We start from the raw sequence: 24539 nt of genomic DNA on the forward strand, positions 1-24539 counted from the left end.
TATTATAGAAAGATATCTATCTATAGGAGTCAGTCTCACTTTCAATCCTTGTTTCACTACCATGAAATTAAAATCTACATTTACTCCAAACTGTAGCATAAAACTGCCTTAGGACAGTGGCTGATAGAAGGAAGCATCCCCATTTGGCCCCATTTCTAGGCTTACTCTCAGCAGAGACCCAGCAGATGTCTGGAAATAGCATATCCTGGCTATGGGTTCTGCTTCCACTGGTGTCCCACAGCTGTTGTCATCTCTGAGACATGAACTAGGAACAAGGATTCCGATCCTCCCCACCAGGTAACCAACAGAGCATGTGATAGAAAGACTAAGCAACGTGCTTAGTTATACAAATCTAGGGAACTACTGACTGTCAATAGATAAGGTGACACGTTATTCTAAAATCTGCCTATTTAGATTCAGCAGTATATTTTTCCATCATTTTAGATTTTCTGTCTCTCTTCAGTCAGCACTCTGCTCATATCTTCACAGCCAGAGCAGCCTCAGAGTACAGGAATCTGGATTCCTACTCAGTGAAATAGTATGGGGAAACGCACTCTTGGAGCATACCTAATTCACTTGACAGTGCAAGATCAGAGCTCCTCCAAAGCCAACTCTCTGAAATGCAAATAGTGTGGATATTGCATCCTCAGTACCAACAGCTTAATAATGCGGATCTGTTCCTCCTTGCTTATGTACCAGTAGGGTGAGAAAGCCATGCACACAGCAGCCCTGATTTCACTTATGAGTGGATCAGGAGATCTTATAATTACCAGTGGGGCAACTAAAGTCATTAGGTCTGAAAACAACTGGGACATTAATAATTTTATTTGCAAAGTGATGGAGCAAATATCTACAGTTCTCTGCAGTGACCTCATGCTTCCCAGGCTATTATTCCACAGTTTCAAGACAAAAATAGTAGCTAAATTCAGCCATCCTCTGCAAGACTGCCTTTGTGTTTGGACTTAAGTAGCACAGATTTAGTCAGTAGCTGTGGGATCAAATTGAGTTCTCTATGTCATAAAAGAGATAGAAATTTTGTTCTGAAACAAACCTTCACATGTGTCATTACTGGGCTGTAATTCAGAGCATAGGCTTTGATACTGTTAGATAAGTTAAGGGGAAGATCTTCCTTTGAGACTTTACACTTTTTTGTTTTATTTCTACAGTTAATTTGTGACAGGAACGCTGAACAGGTTTCCCTACCTACAGCAAAAGAAGGAAAAAATATTGGTAGCTCTTGGTGCAGACAAAGCAATAAGCCAGCCCTCCTTCAACAGCAGCAGGAAATATCATCATACTCTTTCATGTCCTGAGTATCCTCTAAGTCCCTGTGGCAAGTTGAGGTGTCCTGTTCATGGGAGGCACCAGCAATAGAAAAGAACTCATAAAATTAATTGCAACAGTTAAGGAGACTTTTTGCTCGATCACAGATGTATACAAAAATGGATTTCGGAGAGCAAAGCAAGAAGGAGGCAATGAGAGATTCCATGATTTATCGGAGATGAGCTGGCTGTGAGAATGAGTCAAGAGTCAGGCAAAATGAAAGGGGTCAAGTATGAGAACAGACACATTCTGTGATGCTTAGAAGCAGCCACAAACTTTGGAAAATGACACAGCGTTATTGCAAAGCTACCCATAGATCAGATTTGTGACTGTCTTCCTGACTTCCGGATCAATAGCCTACGATGGATGTCAGGCATTAGATTCAGTTACCTGCAAATCAAAATGCTCCTCTCTGCAGAGAATGAAGTAATGAATGAAGCAGGACTAAGCTGTGCCTGTCTACCAAGATCCACATTTATCTATGGAGAGAGTGTTGCTCAGTCAGTAAAAGGCCATAGGGAGATTGTTACTTGCCTATGTGAAGACCTGTGTGCCTCTATCTTTTATAAAGAGATGTGATTATGTGTAATGTTTCCTGTTTGACAGCAGCATTCAGTTCAGTCAGATTAAGCTTGTTGGCATATGTTTCAAAGTTTATCTGGGGCAGGCAGAAAAGCAAACTAAAAAAACCTGGAAGTTTTAAAAGTTTGACTTTGGACATTTCCTATTAGCTGCTGAGGAAATCTGTTATCATCTGGAAACACGTCAGCTATCCATAATGGTGAGGGTATTCCAATATGATCCAGCCACACAGAGTTCATCTACGTGTATGTTTGTGTGCATGTAAGTATTTACATATATGAGGACATTTTACCTACATCCTCCAAGACTTTGTAACAGCTGGTTTGCGTACCAGTTAGTTTGAAACATTCCCAAGAGCAAGAGCTATTGGAATGTTTTTTAATAGCAATTTGGTTTCATGTCATGTTTATCAAGGACTTTGAAATCTAGCCCAGATTTCACTGGACAGTTTGTCACATCCTGGACATCCCAGCTGCTTTCTAGCATGCTGTTAGCTACAGAAGGAACTTGTTCACCAAATCAGATCGCTCTGTCAGGCTGCAGTTAGTTACTACCCAGGCCTCCAGGAGCAAACTAATGGTTAGCAAGTTCTCTTTGATTTTATTTTTTTCACGCCAAGACCGTAATGGAGCACCAAAACTGCCTCCAAAGGCTTTACTTCAACCTATTGCTGGAAACTGGTTCCTGAAACCCTCTTTTACAGGATCAGCAGAGCAGTGAATGGCTTGTGAGCCCTCTGGAGTCTTAGCCCATTGAGTGAAATCCCATACCAGATAGCCACTTCGCCCAAATCTTCTGGCCTCAGTGTGTGGGTAAAGAAAGAATGTTAGATTATTTACTTACTTGCTCTTCTCTAATACTGCTCCAAACAGGGACCACAGTGCTCACATGACCAACATCCATAATTCACGTGTAAGGCCTCCCTAAGCTGAACTCATGGGACTACTGAAGGTGGGAAAACAATGCAGTAGAAAAGATGGAATACAGAGCAGCGAGATCTTAACAAGATGGTAGAACTGCATTATTCACCCAACTCAGCAGCAGACTGACAGGAAGGACAGGAGCAGCCCTACAGCACTGCGCAGTGAATATATTAGCCAGAAGAAAAGTTCTCACTATTGAAACACTCAGGAAAAATTACCTTTGCTGACAGAGGGGAAAAAAAACCTGCCAAAAACATCATCTCAGCAGGGAACACAGAGTAACAGGCAGGAGTTGATAAGTAAACAGACGTGCAGCCTGCAGTATCAAAACAAGGTGGCATTCTGCTCCTTTTGATGCTTGCCCACTGCCAGCTGTGAAATCTTCGCACTGCTGCTTTTATGCTCCACAGCGTGACGTGAAGTCTCTGCAAAGCTCATATTCCCTGCACTTGTGATGCACCATGCAGCCTCTCATGCAGGGCCCCAACGTTCAGCAGTCATCATTTGCTCACAATTTTCCTCTGTCTTTTGCCACAAGAGGACTCCAATCTCTGTAAGCTCCCAGGAGCTGTTGATGCTTTTTCTAACTTCCCCAGAGACCCATTCTAGCAAACTTGCAATTAGGAGCCAGGTTTAGCAGTAGGTCTGTTTTTCAAAATGTAAAATGAGCAAACATGCTTAGCCCATATTTTTGGGCTCTGAACAGATGCAGTGTGTGATCTGCGAATGAGGAACTCCTGCTATGGCATCAAATATTTTTGCTAAGGAACTTAGCACTGGAAAATGCACATGGGTAAAGAGCAGTCTTTTTTGTATCATTAATCATATGCAGCTGTGATGAAGTTTATGCCTGAAGATAAAGATTCACGTTTGATTTATTTTTTTGTAACTCATTTGTTTTAAATCTTCCTGCTTCTTGTCTATCTGTATGTCATGGGCTTAGGGCAAGTATCTTGTGATGCTAACAGCCATTCATTGATGTCTGATTTATGTGGTTATGGCTGTGGAGATGTTGTACTAATTACAATGATATGAATAGGATTGCTCTCTCAATTTCCATTTTAATGGAGGCTAATAAATATATCACATGGCTCTTATGGTATGTAATAATCTTTCTAATCACAAGCAGGGGCTTGTAGAACTGTTGAAGATACATTGTGAGATACAGGAAAGCATAAAATGTGAGTCTTGTGGACATTACAAAATGGGTATTTGCATTTCTCACTGGTGGGGTCCCATGCCTTTGGGAGGAACAGCTCAGCAGTTGACCAAAGGTGAAGGATTTGAAGAGGAAAGAGTTGCAGTCATTCCCCAGAGTAAAAGGCAGGCTCCTGACCTGAGTGCACCAAGCAAGGTCTATTGCTTCAGCACACCTCTGTTTCCCTTTATTGCCACATTTAAACAGCTCTGATACAGCAGTGTCACACGCCTCTCAGGATTGTTGTAAAAATACACTTGATGTGATTTTTGTGTGCCCCAACTGTTAAGCTCTCTGGGTTGCGTTATTGGACTGGAGTAACACAGCAGAATCACTCTGATTTCACTCACCCAGCACTACAATTACAACGTATTATGCTTTGCTGGTTTTGCTACCCTTGCTTATGATAGAGTTCACATTACTTTACAAGCTCTCTTAGGACAGTTTTATTGCTGTGGTGAAAAATGTAAGTGTTGTGAATGCTGGAAAATGTCCTAAGAAATTACTACAGCTGCAGACCCTCTAAAAGGAGGTTTCTTTTTTTTTTCTTTTTTTTTTGCAATGGAGAAATGAAGCCAAAAAGAACCTCAACTATAACTGCTGGGTGCATCTGAGAGCTTTTGTCAAAGAGTTATATCATATCTGGGGACATCGATGAACGACATTTAAGCAAAGGAGCTCAGGTGTTGTCAGCAAAGAGGCTGGTGCACATAGCAAACCCCAGCCCAAACACCAGGTAAATGCCTGCACAGTTGGGCTGTGAGCTCAGTAACCTACAGCTGCTGGGGTTTTCTGGGTAGCTCAGGTTTGTGTGCATGAGCAGCACAAGCATAGCAGTCATAACCAGCACAGATCAAGCAGATGTCTTGCCTTCTGAATAGCTGTTACCCAAATAGGCACTAGAGGGCTGTGGAAAATAGCATTTAAATATAGTAGTGCTTGCATTGTTCGTTTTCCACACTTTCCTGTGTGGGGTTTATAAAGGAGAGTATGGGTCCAGGTCTTGTCTGTGGCAGTCATCCAAAGGGAATTGATGGATGCAACTCTTCTTGTTCAGTGCAGAGTCTGAGGACCCATCTGGTGCAAAGTCTGAAAGAACAGCAAATCCAATTTCAGGGCTCCCTGGACCACATCAGAAATGACATGACCATGTGATGCAAAGCATCAGTCAGATGCAAATTTACTCTGATGGTTCCATTTTACGTGAAAGATATTAACAGTTTCACCAGTGAGTATTTTGCTTTGATTATTCACACCATTAATGTCACATGCACTGATCCAGAGCACAGAGGAAAACATTTAGTGTGTCCCTTTTTAGGCCCTCTACCTGTTTTGATAGGAGCGCTTCTGCATGCTCAGTCTTATCAGATGAGTTCTGCACAGTAATTTGGCAGTGGAATGGTGAAATAATCACGGAATGGTTGTCTGAGAAGAAAATACTTTACCGGAAACCTTTAGCCAAATGCTTCCTCTGGCGTTGCTGGACTGTGCCCTGTTATGCAGTACAGAAATACCCTGCAATCTTGGTGAAGATTAAGTCAAAATCCTCACCAACCTAAAGGCAGCTGGAATCATCATAGAGCTCTACGCCTTGCAGATCATGGCAGAAATCTCTACGAATGCATGTGAATTTAATAATTACCTACCTATGCAAGTGATGCTGGGGCTTATTTAACGGGAAGAAAAAGGCCATGGGAGCTCTTGAATAGTAGAGATTGCGGTAATGTTATCGATTTGTTACTCTTTGTGAAACTTAGCTGTGTGCTGCTGTTTTTCTCTCTTATCCACCATCTAGAAAAGTGCTGTCAGAGCCCAGGGGCTGAGACCCTGTGTGAGGTGCTGTGTGCTTTGCTGTGGGTGGGAATGTGGCCCAGAGGGTGAGGGTGCTTGCTACTCCACCTGTAGTGTCTGATGTAGGCGTGTTTTGCAGGGCACTGGGCTATTCTAAGTTTGCCTAATCACTGACAGCAGCTTTAGCATACTTGATTTGTTTATGGTCTAGTTTATGGTCTGTTTATAGTCTTATCTTGCACTAGATCTTCAAGGAAAGAGCACAGACAGATGCTGCTCCCGCATTTTGATCCCTTCCCAGCCAGGCATGGCGCATGTTGCTCTTCATCCTGCTGGGCTCAGTAAATAACTGCCATTACTGAGTAACATCAGCTACATGGGCATGAGTGGCGTGGAATGAACCCTCATAGTCTGACTGCAGTTGACTGGAGGCTGTGGATGAGAGAAACTTTCCTCATTCAAGCTGAGATTATTGTTTTGGAGGAATTTTGATTTTCTTAAATCTGTGAGTGAGTGGCTGCTCTTTAGAGTGGAAACTGCTTTGCTGCACAGCATGAGGAGCCCCATGGGTCTGGGCCTTGGCTTTGAGGATGTGTGCTAGAGAGAAAAAGGATCTGCCTTTTCCTGCTAAGGGTGGGGAAGTGGGGCACTTCAGACATCTGGTTCAGCACTTCTAGTTTCAGAAGCGTGAGCCTGAGCTTTACATCACACTTTGATGTAAATGGGTGACTCGGGCTTGGGGATGAAAGTCAGACACACATATTGGTCACTTTATCCCTTCATGTGATTTTGGCTTCAGAAAGTTGGGTGTCTTTTAACTCTGCCACTACCAAGGTTCCAGGTGGATGCTTGGCTTTATCTTCTTCACGGCGGTGGAGGAGGTGTGAAGTTCTGCCTCAGCTCCCGCCCTGGTCCAGCACCGACCCGTGGGGTTTGTGAGGAGCAGGAGGGGCAGGGGCAGTCAAACTCGTGGGGCCGCGCCACACTGTGATCACCGCGTTGCACCGGATCCCCCGTCAAGTCCTGCCTCCCTCGGGGGGCTGAGACCAGTGCCGACAGGGCTGTCATCCTCGTCTGGAGGAGCTCGGGGCTCCGCTTGCCGCGGGGCTGATCGTTTCGCTCTGCATGCACGCGTGAAGCCGGGAGCGCGCCCGCCTCCGTGTCAGGGCTGCACATCGCCTGGGCGCTTCGAGTCACGGCGTCGGAGGAGGAGGATGGCCGGATGCTGAGACCAAGCGCTCCTGCAGCTGGAGGGCTTCGGCGTGGCCGTTCCTGCAGGTTGGCTTTTCTGTTACCTTATACGCAGAGTCGGCACACCCCAACCGCGGCTGGCTGCTTTCCTGGGGGTGCTTGTGCTTCCTTGCCGCTCAGGGCTTTTTGTTTTGTTTATTTACTTCGGCTCTCGCTTTGGCTTCAGCCTTTCGCTGTGTTGGAGAGAAGAAAGAGCCAGGCTGAGGGGGCAGGAGGCTAACCAGAAGCCCCGACCCCCGCTCCGCGCCGATCCCGCCCGCATTTTGCACGCTTCCTCTCTTTTTTCCTCCTTTTTTGTTTCCCCTCCCCTTCTATTTTTTCCTCTCTTCCCCCCCTTTTCTTCCCTCCCTCCCTAGCGTGGTTGGATCAGTCTTTTGGTATTTCCTGCCGCCGCCTCTCCGACCAGCTGTCCAGCCGCGGCCCGTAGCTCCGTGCGGCTCCGTGCGGCTCCGCGGGGCCCACGCGTGCCCTCGGCCGCAGCCCACGCTTTGCGGTCCGGCGGCGATGCGGGCGGCGCGGCGGGGCGCGGCGTGCTGAAGGCGGCGCCGCTCGGGGCCCGGCTCGCCCCGGCCAGGTAAGGCGCTCCGGATCTCTCACCTCCGGCTCATAGCTTGGCTGCCCCGCAGCCTCTGCCCCCAAACAGCCAGCAACCCCCAGACAAGCCCTAAAAAGAACCCTCGACGCAGACAGGCTGCTTATTTTTCAGCAGAACGCGATACCCCACTGCCTGTATGAGCAAAGTGATTGCTGTTAGAGGCTGAGCTCTGGGGGCTCCTAGAAGGTAATGCGCTGTTGTGCTTTGTGTCTGGGCTGTGGAAGCAAAGGCGTTTGCTGTTTGTGATCCATGTAGGGTTTGAGGGGTGTCCCCGTGCAGCACAGGCGTGGCAGGGCTGGGTGGAGGTATGTGGCTGCATGGTATGGGGTGAGTTTTGAAGGTGACGTAGCTGGTATGGATTTGGACACGTCTGGTCGGTGGGCCCATCTTTAATGGACTTATTCCAGGGTGGTAAGGAAACAGTTGGGAGACTGTCTCGGCTGATATTGCTTATGTGCCAACGAGGCTAGTAATTACCTTTAGGTATGTGTGTAGACTGGGGACCATATGTGCTGTTGTCTGAAAACCAGGTAGACTGTAGATCGGAGTTTCAAGATGTTTTTAGCTTGAACCAAATGAAGTGAGGCAGTATTCGTGGAGAACAAAATATGTAAGCGCATATTTAGCTATCTGGTGGATCAGCAACCGTGTTTTACAAGTGCTGCACAAACCTATAGTGCAGCAGTGAGAAACCATTGTTTAAAATAACAAGGAGGGAGGTTATGCCTTTAAGCTGTATAGTTACCTTCTTGCTTCATCTAGCTACGATAGTATCTTTCTTGTCAAAATATTCCTTCCCTCTCTGCAGGGTCTGTAGAGCAGTGAGCAGCTGCCACACTGTGTACATCCCCAGCTGCCAACTGTCCTTGGTGGCAGGTTTCCCCAAGGGGGTGCCGGACAGAGAGGGAGGTGAGCCCTCAGACACTCACCAGCTTCTCTCTGCAGGTGGTCAGCTTTCTTGATGCAAGAGTGGCAGGTGCCCCTGAGCCAGGTGAGGAGGGCACAGCTGAGCTGGCTCAGGAGATGGGGCAGCCAGGGGGTGTGCTCAGACACCTGGCCTTACTTTGTGCTACTGCTGATTGAGGCAGGGATGGCAATTTCTTGATTCAAGGGGAAAAACATGCCAGGCCTTAGTCCTGCCTGCAGCCTGTTCTGGTCTGAAGTAGGCAGTGTAAATCTGAGGAATGATTTAATCATGCTGTTGCAGGGATATAACTGAAAGGAGGATTTACTGCTGTAATCTTTCCATGGGACTTAATTTAATTTCCCTATGCATTATTGCAACACTGATTCATCAGGTGAGTGGGAGGGAGGCTTGTACAGTACAGGTGGTTCAGTTTCCATTGCTGGGTTAGGTATTTAGCTTGGGTTCAGGTATTTTACCTTAGTGAGGTGCTTTTGTGTCTCCAGCAAGAGAAAAAGGGCTCTGTGTCCAGTGCAGCACTGCAGCTGGGAGTCTCAGATGCCTCTAGGGAAAGGCTGTTCCCACAGTCTGTAATGGACAGCGTCTGGAGCATCGCGTGCTACATTCAGATCACAGCTCAGACTTGATTTGCTCACAGTATGTTTGTAGATCATAGAAATTTTAGATATGCCAGTCTGAATTGGGCTAGCCATGCCACATGTCTAAGCAACCTGTTGTCCTCAGGCAGCCACTGAGAGACTGTCACTGGTGCAGAAGGTTGCTTAGGACTGGGTCAGGGGCTTAAGAGGCAAAACTTAGACTGCTGTGAAGCATGTCAGCTGCTCTCAGCCATGGAGCACAGAGCTCCCTCTGCAGCTGCATGGATTTGTGGAATTCAGGAAAAAGCTGCATTTAGTATTTCTTCTCCTGGCCTGCCTGCCTTTGGAACGTTAATAGTACAGTACTTTCTCAGTCAGAAATGCCGCTCCTCACGCCTCCATGCTTCAATGGAAGACGTCTCTGGCAGTACGCTGTAGGTGTTTGTGCATTCCCACCACGGTTACTAAGGTGAAGGAAACACAAGCAGCAGCTCAGGGAATGGGCACAGACAATCCAAATGCCAAATACGTGTTGGTTTCAGCAGGAGGGAAAGGGACCTGCTCTGCCAGCCTGTCTCAGCCTGGGGCTGGGCTTGCTTACTCCTCATTTCAGATTTCTGACTTGCTGCTGGCATTTGTGCTGTGCTTTGCAGAGCACCAGGCAGTGGAAACCAGGCAGACTCATCCAGGTACTGCTGCTGCATGTGGAGCTCATGGCTCTGCTTGTGGAGCAGTGTGATTGCATTTAACTATACTGGGTTGTGCCTAAATAACAGGTTCTGACTTTCTCAGTGCCGTGGTTTGTGCTGGCTGCGTGAGGAGGAAGGAGACAACCATCCTGAAAAACAGCCTTTGATAAGCAGCTGCTGAGCCTCTGCAGAGGGCTGGGGAGCAATGTTTGCCCTGCCCAGGTCTTCCCGAAATAAGCTGCTGAGGACTCGGTCTCAGATCCCAAGTGCAGCAGTTCTCCTCAGACCTGGCTACACACTGCGCTCATTTTGCAACCTCTTGGAAGGCAAGAGGCATTGTACCTGCTTGCCTTCTCCAGTGCAGCGTTCATTGGTTACTCTTCAAGAGCAATTTTCCAGCCTGTAAAATCTATTACCCATGTGCTTCTGCTGTGATGCTAATTGGACACAGCACATCTTTGCATGCTGTATATTTTAAGCCAGCCTTCAAATAGTAGCAGCTCTGCCATTCCTCGCTGAAGTGCCTCTGCCCACTGCTTCTCACTGGAGGTGGCTGGAGAAAAAATGGATTTGTTGATGCTCTCTGCCAAGCGTGTAGATCAGGTGAGCCTGGGAGTAGCAAAAAGTTCTTGAAGTAATGTCTGCTTATCAGGAGTATTATCACTGAGGGACTCTAAAGGTGAGACTACTTCACGAGTTCACTAATTTCCACACTCCTGAATTGAGCACTGTTTCAAAATCTAGGGGCTTTTTGCTTGCTTTAGGCTGTACGTACTGTGTCTAATACAAAAAGACCGTGGGGTCAGAGGTGGATATTCTGCAAAATGGGAAGCAGCTGACAGCAGACTGATGAAAGTTACTCTTAAATGGTTTCTCTTGATCACAAAAGGACAGAAATGGGAAAAGAGGGCTTATTTTCAAGTCAGAATAGTCCAGCTACTTGTGGTTGGATTTGCAACCTAGAGAAACATCTCAGACCTATTTCTTGTTCTGTAATCTCAGCTAGCGCTGTTGTTCTCATAGAGCTGCAGTTGGAATTGTGCCATTGTCTCCTTTATGCTCCTTTTGTACCAAAGGACTGTTAGATGCATAAATCAAACCACTGGATTGGAAAGGCTTCTCTCGTTGCTTATAGGTGTGTTGCTGGGCTTCCTGCCTGATGGTGTGTCACGGGTAGCTGTGTCTCAGGCCAACCTCTGTAACCCTGGTATGCTGGCAGTCTTGATACATTCCTGCGTGAGCTTTGTTAAACTCCTTGCCTGGGCTGTGTGAATTTGGATGTCTTTGCAAAGTTGTTACTATTTTTATGATTACATTTTTAACATCAAATCTTTTGACTAAAACCAAGAGAGAAACACCCGGGTTCTGAGTAAGCCAGGATGCGTGTTGCTCTTGGAGCAAGTCTGCCTGCATCGTCCTGCCTCATCTGTCAGCAAACCCGTCAATGCAAAACTGTGCCCCCAAGGAATAGCGTAGTGGCAATTCTGTGTGTATTCCTCAAATGTGGTGCTATCATCCCAAAGGATACTCTGTCAAAACCGATCAGCAAAGGCTAGGATAAAAGCAGACCTGATACTTGTCTTCCTAAGACAGGGGAGAGAAGCACTGAGTGATGAAATACCTCATTTTGTGGTGTTGAGTGGAAAGCTTGAATGTAAAGTTTGCTCTTCTGCATCCCAGCCCAACATTTCAAGCACAAAAGCTGGGTCTTGCTAGCTCCTCAATTTTCTCACAGCAAAAACATGAAGCTGTTCTAAAAGGTACTTTTAACTTCCCTGACAATGCAGTTTGTTCCAGACAAGTGCTCATGTGGTGCTTCTCCTTCCCACCTTCAGTGTGCAGAGACAGTTTGGCTTTTGTTACTTGCATTGTTTGATGTCAGTTAAGAGTGCAAAACTTACACCAGTGTACCACTGCTTGATTGTTTTGTTTTCTTCAGATTATAATTATGGGGAATTCTTTCCTTGCAGTGAACAATTGCCACGTTCCATTGAGAAGAGGAAGGGAACTCTGCTATGTAGCATGGTGTGGGTTGCTAATGCTCACTGTGGGTAATCTTGGCAGAAGAAAAAGGAAAAGAAAAAGAAAAAAAAAAAACCCAACAACTATTTTGGTGTGTTTTAATATGATTTTCAGCATCAGGAGAGAAGCACTTTTATGTAGTAGAGGGACGTGATGAGGCTTTTTGGCAATTTATCAAACATCACACCGTTTGCTCAGGGAGTCGCCGCTGGCTCATCTGTAAAATCCCTGGAAGTTGAATGTGAAATTGCCACTGGGATTAATGCTGGGCCTGTGGGGTTTATTCTGGTAAGCTCCTGGCATGGCTGCAAATAGATGAGATTTACATTTTATGAAATGAATCTTTCTGCTGCTTCTTGCTGTGCTGCTTTGAATAGAAGCAGACAATGCTGCAAGCCTGATAGTCGCTGATTCAGTGAGTGTTTTTTCCCCCTTACCTTACTGAGGAAAGAAATCTGGATTTTCAGATCACTTCGTGACCTTTTTTCTGTATGTGGGTCAAAGATAGTTCAAGTCTGAGCAATATCAGTGTTTTTTCCCCATAAAGTAGTAAATCCTCACTTGGATTATGAGGGCATTCTGCGAACACTGAATGCTCCGTACCTACAGCAGCACTAGTGGGCAAGGCAGTAAAACAAGGTGTCTTCCATGGTACTCCCTATTATCAGCCTAGAGAAGGGCACAGGTGTGTTTGGCATGAAATAAACCATCTTTGTGCTTTTAAGTTGGGTTTAAAAACACTGTCTTTTAATGTCTATTAATTTGATCCATCCTCCTTGTCTTGCTCTTTGCACCACTGTGAAAAGAATATGTAATTTGAAAAAAATATACATATATAAATGGGTTGTTTGGGCATTTTGTTGTTTAGCTCAGGGTTGGTGAATGCAAAACAGGACCCATGTTGCTGGTGTGACTGATGATACACACACAGGTTCTGTTGCTTGTAATTACTCTTCTGTTATCACCTGAAATTCTCTCTGGACTGCAGGCTGTGGAAGCACACTGCAGTACCCTCTCCTCATTTGTTCATACACCTGTGCACTGCAGCAGACTCCGGCAGCTCTACCTGAACAGGGCTAGAGGCTGCATAAACCAAGCCTGAGTTATGAGTTGGTATTCAAGTTCTGGCTTGTAGAACCTCAGCACTGGTGCTGCAAGCTTGCTCTTCCAAGAGGGTGGGGTGTGCTGCAAAGCCAGGAGGATGCCATAGCCATGAGCACATCTGAGAAGTGTGGCAGTGTTTCCTGCCCACAAATGCCCCTGATAAAGTTTGTGGCCATGGGTATGTCACATTGCCTCCACGTGCCTTTTTTGTCTTTTTTTGTCTTGGCTTGTGTCTGCTTGGATTACAGGTTCCATGGTGTCAAGGTCTGCATTCTGCAAGTTCACACCATGTGGCAGTGTGGCCTTGGCTTTGGCTAGGCTATTCTGTAATATAAATGAGACCCTTCTCATAGTGTCAGCAAGATGCTGGGTATTAACTCTAAAGGAGAAAGGAGCGGCTGCAGCAGTGCCACTTTCTTTCTCTTCTCTCCTCGTGAGGAAATAAAAGGGAGGAAATATAGACCAGGTGAGAGATACTGAATAACCAGCTGTGACTCAGAAGTCATTTAACCCAAATAAACCCTATGGTGCTAAAGATTATTTTCCCAGAAGCGTCCAGTATGTTGCCCTCTGCTGTAAAGCTGTCATCATCTGACTTTATTGCATTAATATCAACCTTGCTGTGACCAACAACATCTGTGGTTAGCAGAAAGCAGTTTTAATGCCTGCTGCTAATTATTGGTAATGTTCTCTCAATTGTTGAACAGAGAGATGATAAATATACTTCCTACTTAACACTTTATTCCCTATGTCTGGAATGCTTGCACCATGTTAAAATTCTAATATCAATTCTAATATTACAATCTAAGCATTTATTATTCATGAGAACACAAACTGACCATACTGAGATGTATCTACCTTTTTTGGGTACCTCTTGCAGATGTGTTGCCTATTTCCACCTCCCCCTGGGTAACAGTGTAGAAATTAATTGCTTTAAACAGACTGTGCTTCCAGAAATCTCTGCTTGCAATTTTCAGTCTCCCGTGCTACAGATATACATAGGAGTGAAATTCATATCTGCAATTTGTCCTCACGAATGAAATCACATTGACTGTAATAGGACTACTCTAAACAGGAACTTTTTTGCTTAGGTCAGTTTTTGGAATATCCAGTTCTTCAAGCTTTTACCACATATCATATGTTTCTTAGGTGACATGTAAACGCACATGGCTTTTTACCTGGTGCCCTTCTGGCTTCCCTGATTTCATCTCCCATGCTGTATTTGACATCCTCAACCCCTTGAAGTGAATGTGTTTTTTTCCACTTGACTTCATGGCAGCCAGCTGCTTTTGTTCTGTGTCTCTCACATGTCAGCAGTACATCTCTAGCCAGAGCTAATTTTGCTGAAAGGACAAAGGCAATTGTTTGCTGTATTTACTGAAATGCAAATCCTCATATTAAAAATAAATAATATATGAAAGAACAGAGAATTGGTGTTCAAGTGTTTCAGTACTGCCAGGGTCACTGTGCTGCCACTGAGAGTCTACCATTTTCCCTTGGAGATGTGGTATTGAATTTGGAAATAGAATTTAAGCAAATTTCAGTTTAATAACTCACTCTTCTGCTCCCTGAGTAGATACAAACTCCCATTGTTTAATAGCTTTTAACTGACAGTTTTGTAGAGGTAATATAATAGCTCTGGTAAAATAAGATTTTTTCTGAACACGATTTAATTTGCTCTAATTACATTAAGTGCTAAATTGAAAGGAGCTTCTCTAGTTAAGATAAGGATAATGAGTAGTTGTGTGGTATTACCATAGCCATGGCAGGGAGAGAGATTTAAGTATTGTTCCAGCTGAAACCCTGCACCAACGTGGTCCTTAATAACTTAGTTTTCCCAGCTCAGTGCTGTCTCCTAAGCCTTGCTAGAAGACCTTGCTGCTATTTGTATCTCAGGGCTGCAGCAGTTTGTGGGAGGAACTACAGACGTTCCCAGTGAAATGGCAGTGGGTACAGAGTGAAGAAGAACCAGAGGCAGCTCCATGGCGAGCCTGGAGCGAGGTGAGCAGGGGTGCTGTGCAGGGTGCTGCTGCTGCAGGAGTCAGCTCTGACAGTGCTGTATTGTAGCACGGCTCCTTACAGGCTTCTGTCTCTCCTTACTTTGCCTGTGTTGCAGAGCGAGGTGTAGCTTGCTGCTGTGTTCTGCTTGGAGCTGCTGTTACAAACCCTGCTTCTCCCTGTGTGTGGAAGTAATTTATTTGAAGCAAGTCTTCACTGGGTCTAAAGGAGTTGAAGCTGTCAAGATGAAGCCTCAGTGAGTTCTCTTGCTAATTCACCTCTGCACCGTGGGGTCCTGGCCACCACTTTTCTGCAGCGTTCCCTCTGCTTGCTCCTGTTGCTGTTCTCCTCGGAGCGCTGCCAGGCTGATCCACAGGGACTTGTCCTATTTGTGTACTTGTCTTCTGGGAGCTGCACTCAGGCTATTCCCTTACCTCTCCAAGTCTATCAGGAGTGCACATGATGGTACTTGACATTTCTGCTCTGAGCTGGATGCGAACCAGTCATTCTCAGGGGAGAGGTGGAGTGGGAATTGCCATCCTTGAGCACTCCAACCCCTCATCTAAAAAGCATTAAGCAACACAGGACTTTTTTGCCTCTTTCAGCAGAGGATCTGCGTCAGCCTACTTGATTCAGAAAGCTGAATATTTTGAGTACCAGAAGTTCACACCCTCGGTCCAAATAGCTTGGTCTGAACATGAGAGCTTTACACAGTGAATGTAGCTGTGCCACTCGCTACTAGTGTGCTTCTAGGTGGGTTAGAAGTGTTCCTGAGACATATTCTCATCTCTCTCTTAGTGATTTTGTACTTCTGGATACAGGCTAAGGCAATGGAAGTAGGACAGTTTTTGTGATTGAAGTGTTTGGCTTTGCATTCAGGTTGTTCTTAGCTCTGTCATGGACACTGTGTAGCTCTGGGGAGATAATTTGCATCCCTGTATCTCTGCACTGGAAAAAATGATGAATGCCAAGTCAGTTTTGGAGTGGTGGGTTTTTTTATATTTTCCTATTCTGCTCACCTACAGGACAGGACCTGAATAGAGTCTGATTTCTTTTCTAGGTTTTTTGGCCTTGTCTGACCATTCTGTTTAAGGCAGAGAATGCTTGTTTACTTTCTAGATAGAGCTGAAGATTTCCCACTAGCTTTATCTTTTATTTTATTTCCCCACTGCTGCTTTAGTTATTCTCTTTGCTTTCATTTAACGTCAAGTAAAAATTAAATGGTGAGTTAAATACTGTAGCTCTTAATAATGTTTCTAACGTGACTGGAACTGCACATACAGATGATGCCTGCAGGAAGCCTGGAATTACACAGTATTATTTTTAATGGGCAGCCCTACTGTGCTATAAGCCATTGGCTCAGTGAGTCTCTGAGACAAACTACAGATGAGAGACTTCCAATATTGTAAATATTATACCATTTAGTTCCGAGCATCTGTAAAAGAAACAGTATATGAAATTATATTTAAAAAAATATTTTTCAGAAGTTAGGAAATTTTTCTTCATGATTTTGGAAAAGGACCTTGGAATAATTAAAGAGGAGAATAAGCGTAGTCTTTAGAGGCTGGAAATATTTACCAAGCAGCACAAGCTGTCCACCACAGGCTGCCATGCTGCTTGCTTACAGTGCAGCGAGGTGCAGCACTCAGGAAACTGGAGAAGGACAGCGTGGTGCTTGGAGAGGTCTTCTGCAGTGTGCTTGGATGGTGGCTAAGTGGGTTCACATTGGAAGGCAGCAGTTTGTATTTTGGACCCTTAATATTTTTTTTTCTTCTTAAAGAGACAGGATTATCAACCCTATTGATCTCATTTGATTTTATCTGCAAGCTACAGTGTTTTAGCCTGGGATTCTTACCTCGAATTTAGTAACCTACGTATCTTAGACATGCAGTGCATTTTAATATCTACTGGCAATTCTTTTACACTCTTCAGTAAAGTATGTGAAGGATAATTATCTTTACAATGTGCTTTTTCTCTCAATCCAGCTTGCTTTTCCAGCTTTGACATTTTGTCTCTAAGGAATTGCAGTCTATGATCAGGTGATGCTTTAAGTGTCTTTGATTAAGTAAGTGGGTTTAACGTCTTCAGCTTCTTAGTGCAGTTGATTTAAGACCTGAAGACAGCCTTGTGTTTTCTTGGGGGTCTTTTCCAATTTTTCATGGTGGTGTATTTCACTCACAGACAGCATGTTCTATGCCAGCAGTGGTCTTGCAGCTGCCACATACAGAAGGTTGCTTTCTTGCTTGTACTTGGTTTCTTTTCCCAGAAACCAAGGCTTGCAGAAGCTGTGCCAATCATGCTCACCTGCGGTACTTCACTCAGTGCTCGGACTCCATCAGTAATCTGTAATTCTTTGTAAATCAGAATTGTTTTGGAAAACAAAGGTATATGTCTGAACACAGAGGAGGGGGGTGTTGGGTGTGATATGCAGCAAGGTTATTTATCATAGATTGTGCTCCCTGCAATTTAATAATCTGTTGACATTTTGCCAATAATAAAAAGGTGGAGGGAAAAAGTTACTTCCTACAAATCATAGCATTTGATTGTTCTTATTAAAGGGAGCATGCTTCCTTGGAATGCAATTTCAGCCATCTACAGCTCTGTGAAAGATGAATTACTACCAGCTGCATGGAAATTAGAGCATCCCAGACATGCTCTGTATGCTACTGATATACAGAGCAGTGTGTGGGGAAGATGCCAGAAAGGAATTTCTTGAATACTGAATAAAATAGGAAAAGAAATGATCAGAAATTGGTGCTTGGAAAATGAGATTACACTGATTTAAGATCATTCAGATTTTCTTTCTGCCCCCTGCTCCACTAGGTATTACAACTTGATTTTTTGCAATGGTTGTCCATTTTACCTATCAAGTATCTGCTGTCTGAAGTACAGTAACTCAGTGACATGCAAAGCTGCGTCTTTTTTACTTTGCTCCCAGCCTTCCCTATTGATTCTTTTATTTGAGATGCCTCAGTTTGAAACCACAGAACTGTTTTTCTTGTAATCCCCGAAGTCTGTTTCCAATACAGGCAGAGTATCTCTGTTGAAGGCATAGCTGTGGCTTGAATCCAGCAGCAGTGGGGCAGAGGATGAGTGTGCAGCCTGGCTGTAGGCACAAGTGTTGGCTGCTGTTAGGGCTGGTGTGGGTGCACGCCAGCTTGAAGAGAGCCCCCAGCTCTGCACAGGGTTACTGCTTGTGTGGGAGGCAGGTGCTTGTGGTGGGCTGCCCAGTGCTGGTGCTGTGAAGTCATGGAGTTCTGTTGTTTTACACAAAGGTGTGGGGCAGCTGCTATGTTTTCCTTAAAGGAAATGAATAAAAGGATCTTAGAGGAGAGTGCTGGCTTGCTTCTCTTACAATGCAGTATTTGCTGCTCCCTCTCCTTAAATGTCTGTAGAGATTCTTTAAGAAGACATGCCTAGAAAGCTGAATGGTAACAATCGTATAGCTCCAATAGACAGAGGAATTGTGTGCTCTACTTCATACTGCCAAACTACCTCAAAATGAATTTAAATGCAGATACTCTTGAAAAAGGGAGGGTAGAATGGACTGCACTGGGGAAATAGAATGCATAGTCTTTGATAAAGCCAACTTTTTTTAGCCTTCCACAATGCCATTTCCTGAAAGTTCAGTGGGCAGAAGCTGCTTTATTTAGCCGCCCAAGAATTCAGTATATTAATTGTTGTTGGACACAAGCCAGATCCAGTTGAATTTCTTCCAAAAAGTACTATTTTTGCATCTTGCATGAGTTTAGTGAATGCATTTTTTGGCCAACTCAGTGGATTTTACTTTTTTTTACAGAGCACTGTCAAAGAACATCACAGTATGTCTTGGGTTGGAAGGGACTTGCATTGTAAAATGCTGAGGTGTGCTGCAGTGAGCCACTGGCTGTGCAAGGGCTGAAGGAGTGCTTCCATCTTCCTGCCATCCTACAGGATATGTCGCATTCACTATTGCTTTTCTACACTCTTATGTTTAAATGTATTTTGAAAGCTTATAATTCTTGTGCAGAATAACACAGTGTGTTCTTCGATTGGCTCTTTATGAAGCATGTTAGGATTCTTTACCCAACAAATTTGTGCAGGATACTTAGCAGACTTATTAGGAAACCCTTAAGAGTTTACATATTTAGTACAATAAACCGAAGATTTTTGTTCTTTAAAGTATCCTTTTCCTTAAGATGACTTGCATTTGGAGGTTAGTTCTCCAAATAATCTTATTTTTTTTCCCCTAAGAAAGGATGCAGGTGTTTGGTTTTTTTTGTTTTTTTTTTTTTTTTCATGAAAGCATCTGGTTTTGCTTTTCAGGCTTGTGTTTCACACAAAATAGTTATTCCCACCCCTAAATTATTTGGCTAGCACTGTATTTAGGCAGGCTGAGAGATTAAGGTGGAAGCTCTGAATGAGACTGGAGGCATGGTCCTAACTTCAGCTCAGTGGAAGGCTGCTGATGGGCAGGGTGCTCTGGGCCAATCGTGTTGTGCAATGCTTGTGTGCACACAGTGGTGATATCCTTATTACAAGTCTGGCTGATTGATGATCCACTTCTCCCGAATCACATACTGGTGTTATCTCATGTCGGGAGTTTCTGTGGCTCGTCTCCACCCTAGGTTAAAACTGGATTTAATTAGCAGTTTCTGGAAAGTGGGGAGGGAAAAGTACAGAATGGACTGCCACTGTGTTTTTATTTGCAGTCATTTTAGTTGGCCTCTTGCTATTTTCCCTACATCTTCATAGACTTTGGCTAAACTGTTAACAACAACAAAGCAATCAGCCTGTGTTTTTCACAAACCTAATTCAAGAAAATATCTCCCACTTCTTTTTGGGAGGAAAAAGTTGTTATGCAAATATCAGAGGTTATCTCAGTGGTCACAGGAAAGAAAAATGGGGTCACAGAAAAGGAAGGGAGGGTAATAACACAGCGCTTGAAATACTTTTGTTTTCATTCAGGTATTTTTAGCTAATGGTCTTTTCTTTTTCCCCCCTTTATATGAGATGATGTGTTGCCAAAGCTAGAAACTACCACAGTAAATGTTTGTTCCAGGGCAAAAAGTATCAATTGATGTTGAGGCATTCAGCAACTGCTGGTTAAGGTGATACTGACAAAACATAAAGAAGGCTTCAGCAACTTTCATTATTACTAATAATAAAATCCAAGATAAAACCTGCAGCCACAGTTAAATCAAGGTCTCATCTATCAGCCTTGCAACATTCTGGAGCCTTTGCTTATTTTCCAGAGCTATCATGCTGCTGTTCCTGACCCCCCTTACCTTGATACAGTCCTTCCCAGGAGAGATGGTCTAAATATTTTCAAAGAAAGTGATTATGTATTTCCAGCATTTTCTTTAGCTCAAATGGTTCTTTCTATGTATCAGTCAAAATCTCACTGAAATCCTGAGGGGAAAAAAACAAATAGGAACAGGAATTATTAAATCAAACCTTTGAGTTGTACTTACTGCTTGAACATGTGAAGTCATTATCTTTACATGTGCTTGGGCTTTTATTTTGGTCTTGTTTTCTGTGAGCCCCCCGTGTTTCACAGGCTGACAGTGTGATGCAAAGGAGCTTGAGTTCAGTGAGGACCTGCTGTATTTGTAGGTGCAAACAGAATTGATGCTTTGAGACCCAGCAATGCTGCCTGAAGCTGTGATGCTCAATTCCAAACCCTGAGATATCTCTGCAATTGGGATTTTGGCTTGTGGTGTTGCTCCATGTAGGTCTGGCTCCTTCAGTCCCAGCCCTAACATCTCCTTGGCCAACAGAGGGGCTGGTGTGGCTGTGCCTCTGGAGGTGCTGGTCTACAGCACCTGGAGCTGTACCCTAGCTCTGGCTTGCAGCAGTTCTTACAGACTGGCTAGCAATTCAGTGGTCTGAACTGGTATTTGTAAGAAAATTGTCTTTATGGCAGGATCTTCTTCATCTTGGCCATCTCCGAAGTTGCTTTATTTCCGCAACTTCGCACTGCTTTATTTCTGCTAGTTTTCTAGTATGGGAAAATTAATTTGTTTCTTACTTGCATGTTTTTCCTCCTTTTTTGTCTTTTTAAATATTTGCTAATTGCATCTCTGCTGGAACAAGAATTGGAGGTGAACAAGCTCTTTATTAGGCATTTCTAAGCTTCCCACTAGGGAAGAGAAGAACTGCCCTATAAGCATGAAATGCTGGAAAATGTGTGTGAAACAGGGATAGAGAATTTCTCCCTGTCTCCCCCAGGGCATGCAGGGTTCCAGCACTTCATAGTGTCATCTTCTGCCCACTTTGGGGCAGTGAAACATCTGATCAGGCTTGCACACAGCAAGGCAGTGTTTTTTTCCATATCTCTATCTTCTCTGACAGACCCTGCCTTGAAAATTACTGGTGGCAACTCATGGTGGCTATAACTTGTACCATGTAGGGGAATGTGGATTTGCAGTTAGCCATGCATGCATGGAAATGCAGAGCCAGTGATAATTGGGGTCCGGAGTGGCTCCTGCATGCTAAGGAGCCCTAGGAAAGTGGAAATTGAAACGTTTTCTTTTGGAGTTTCTTCTTTACACTGGGGAACCAGGCCAGGTACGTTTTGAGCACTGTGCCTTCTCAAGGCAAAAAAAAAGGCAGGGAGCAGTAATACAACGTTACCGAGAAAAGAAATAGCAGTGGGCATATATATCCCATTCCTTTCAGAACAAATAAATGCAGGCCCAACACTGCTATAACTTATATGCTCTCCTTTATCACTGCTCTTGCTGGGGGAAAGTAAGAGCATGCCTGCCTGGAGATCCACTGTGCCAAAGCAAATAATTGGAATGTCTTGCAAGCTGGGATGGCACCAAGGTGTTTGATGGATGAGAATTCCTCCCTGAAGGAAAGGAATATTTGAGAGTTTTGTATTGTACTACAGTGGGAATTGATTGTTCACTTATAAAACATGCTATCAGGTTGCCTAGCTGAGACTTGAATGCGTGATGTAGGAAAGGAAATTTCTGTAGAATAATCAGGTCAGTACCTAAATGATTGTAGGCCCTGATCAGGCTTCATTACCATTTTATCTTTGACTAAAATTTCTGCTGGCTGCTTCCCTTCCCTTACAGCTGTCTCAGTTCATCCAAAGCAAGATGTCTGACATGTTGTGCTTTTGTTAATATATTGCAGTAGTGTTTCAGAGTCCTTATCCTCAATCAGGACAAGATGCTGCTCAGAGCAGTGGAGCTGCCTGGAATGCTGTTGTCAGTGAGCATGGCTGCAAAAGAGCTCTCTGGATGTGAGAAGAGTAAGAGCTAGCTGCAAGCTTGGAGACAAGCTCCTGTGTGGTAATTATGAAGGCTGGCACGTTAATTGCTGCTATGCTAGCTTCAGCAGCGTGCTTGAAATTAACAAGGTGCTTTATAATAGTGACATTTAACTTGTTTCCATCATCTGCTTTCTTTTTAATTGGTGCGAGCTGGAAATTACCAAGGGGAGCCTTCCTGAGCCATGTGAGCCCTTGTTGGGCAGTGGGCATTGGGCTCCTAGTTCTCCCAGGAGATGATCTGGCTTCCTCATAAGCCATGGCATCAGGCTCCTCTGCACACCTGCTTGTTCGAGCATAAAATCCAGAGGCTGTTTGAGCTGTCCTTTGAAAATTGCTGGTGGAAGACTGGGCTAAACAGCATGACTTCAGAGTTTCTCTCAATTCTGCCATTTTTTTTCCTCCAAAGGGAGAAGACACAATAATAAGCAGTTAAAGGCTGGACAGACTAATTGCATACAACTAGATAGATGTTCAAAATGAAAGCTCTAGTATGCAAGTATAGTCAAAAAAGTTGGGACAGTACTTCTCAAGAAGTACGTCGCTCATCTATCAGAAAAAATACTGAACATTCATGAAAATATTGCCAGTCTCAGAGAACTCAGACTTGCCAGAGAAATTGTGAAGTTCAGTTTCTAAGTAGAAACTTCAGGAAGATGTATGTGAGTGAAAAATGCCTTTGCCTTACTATTAAATTTTCAGTGATAGTTCACACTCATCTCATGTTTCCAGGCTTTTCCCTCCAACCAGAAAAGCTTTTTTCTTTTTTTAAAGTTCTACAGACAAACAAACATCTTTCAAAGCAATCCCCTAGAGTTTAAAAGGAAAAAAATTACTGTGAGATTAAGAAATTGCAAATCATAGCAGCAGCAGCAGTTAAAACACAAAACACAGCCAAAAGGTTTTTAAACATTATCAAAAACTTTCAAGTTCATGAAGAGTAGCTTTAGCGCAAATGGAAGCTATTTGCTCAGTAGAATGAAATATATTGGACTTAATCAGTAAGTTGTACTGATACATGCAGATAAGAATGTGAAGCTAGGTTTGCCCATAGAAAGTGATGGGGAGCAGCAACTCACCTGTAATCTGGATGCGTGGTGGCCTTGTGTGCACGCAGTCCTCTTGGGCTGCTGTGTCTCCTTTCTCAGGAGGGAGGCAGAGCATGTGGCAGCATGCTGAACTGCATCAGGTACATGGGGCAGCTTGCTTACAGATATCTTTTATACAGCACTGTGCCATGCCTTCACTTGTTTTGTTTAATTGGCATTTATTACCTTGGAAAACACTCTTGCCAGTTGATGTGGTGGTAATTAAAGTCACTGTTATACGTTAGGTACTCACTGTTGCTCATTATGTACTCATTGGAGGAAGAAAGAAAATAGGTGAGCAGAAGCAAGCTTTGAAGAAAAGGAGTGGCTGTGCCAATTATCTTGGTAAGCTGTTCAGAGAGAGTTAATCCATGTGAGTGAAAGCAAGTCCTCTATGATGCTCTGCCAAGGGCAGGAATTTGAGCTCTGTTTGAAAAGTGAAAGTTATAGTCTTGCAGATTATAGATCCCTAGAAGAAAACATCTTTGTTGCATAAACTGAAGAAGAGGTTTTTCCAACTCTGTCATCCAGATGATCTTTTCCTCTGGACACCTGGAAAAGGGCCACTGCATGGTAGAGCTAAGACCCACTCAGCTCAAGTGCTCAGTGGTGTAGCACAGTGGATCTGTGAATCTTATGTCAGTACGCATATGGCCATGAGTGTGCACTTGTGTGCATGCTGCCAGAGGAGATCAGTATATGCAGGTACATTTTTTTCTTTCCTTTTTTTTTTTCTTTTGAGAGAGAGCAATTGATGCAAAAATCCATTAACTTTCAGCATCCATGGTGACAGCAGAGCTTTGCTGATTTATACATCCTGGAGTCCTGGAGCACTTGCTGTGTGTGCTGCTACATTTTTATCAGGTGGGAAATGATCAGGTTCAGAAAGGGACTGACTTTATTTTGTCCATGTTTTCTCATTTTACAACTAGGATTGAGTTAGATGCTGGAGGCTGAGCTACACTTGCAATACAGTTCTTTTCCTAGTAGCTGATAATTTGCGGTATCTTTCATACATATGAATCACTCTGTTATACAGCACAAGGTCATTTTCCTCTCTCTGCCTTCTGTCTATCTAAGCAGACACCATTTCTAGTTCAGAATCTGTGAAATCATTTTCAGTTCACTTCATATTTGGGTTACATACCCCCACCCCCTTTCAAGTTATTGTCACATATATAATATAGGCTATCCTGGAGTTGGCATTT

The 24539-nt window shown here is 44.0% G+C and overlaps 1 protein-coding gene across 3 annotated transcripts in view; it reads left to right on the plus strand.

Annotated features, from left to right (window-relative positions):
* Window positions 1–24539, plus strand: part of OSBPL5 (oxysterol binding protein like 5) — a 161889-nt gene that overhangs the window by 26541 nt on the left and 110809 nt on the right. Inside the window, exon 1 of one of the 3 annotated variants that reach the window (XM_048948408.1) lies at window positions 6214–7095. The exons of 1 other annotated variant lie outside the window; for it this stretch is intronic. The gene's annotated coding sequence lies outside the window, so the exon portion shown is untranslated. Of the gene's footprint in view, window positions 1–6213; window positions 7096–7512; window positions 7643–24539 lie in introns of those variants that run through there. One more of the 3 variants, XM_048948407.1, reaches the window with a different exon arrangement.

Source organism: Lagopus muta, chromosome 6, assembly GCF_023343835.1.
Source record: "Lagopus muta isolate bLagMut1 chromosome 6, bLagMut1 primary, whole genome shotgun sequence".
Taxonomy (NCBI): domain Eukaryota; kingdom Metazoa; phylum Chordata; class Aves; order Galliformes; family Phasianidae; genus Lagopus; species Lagopus muta.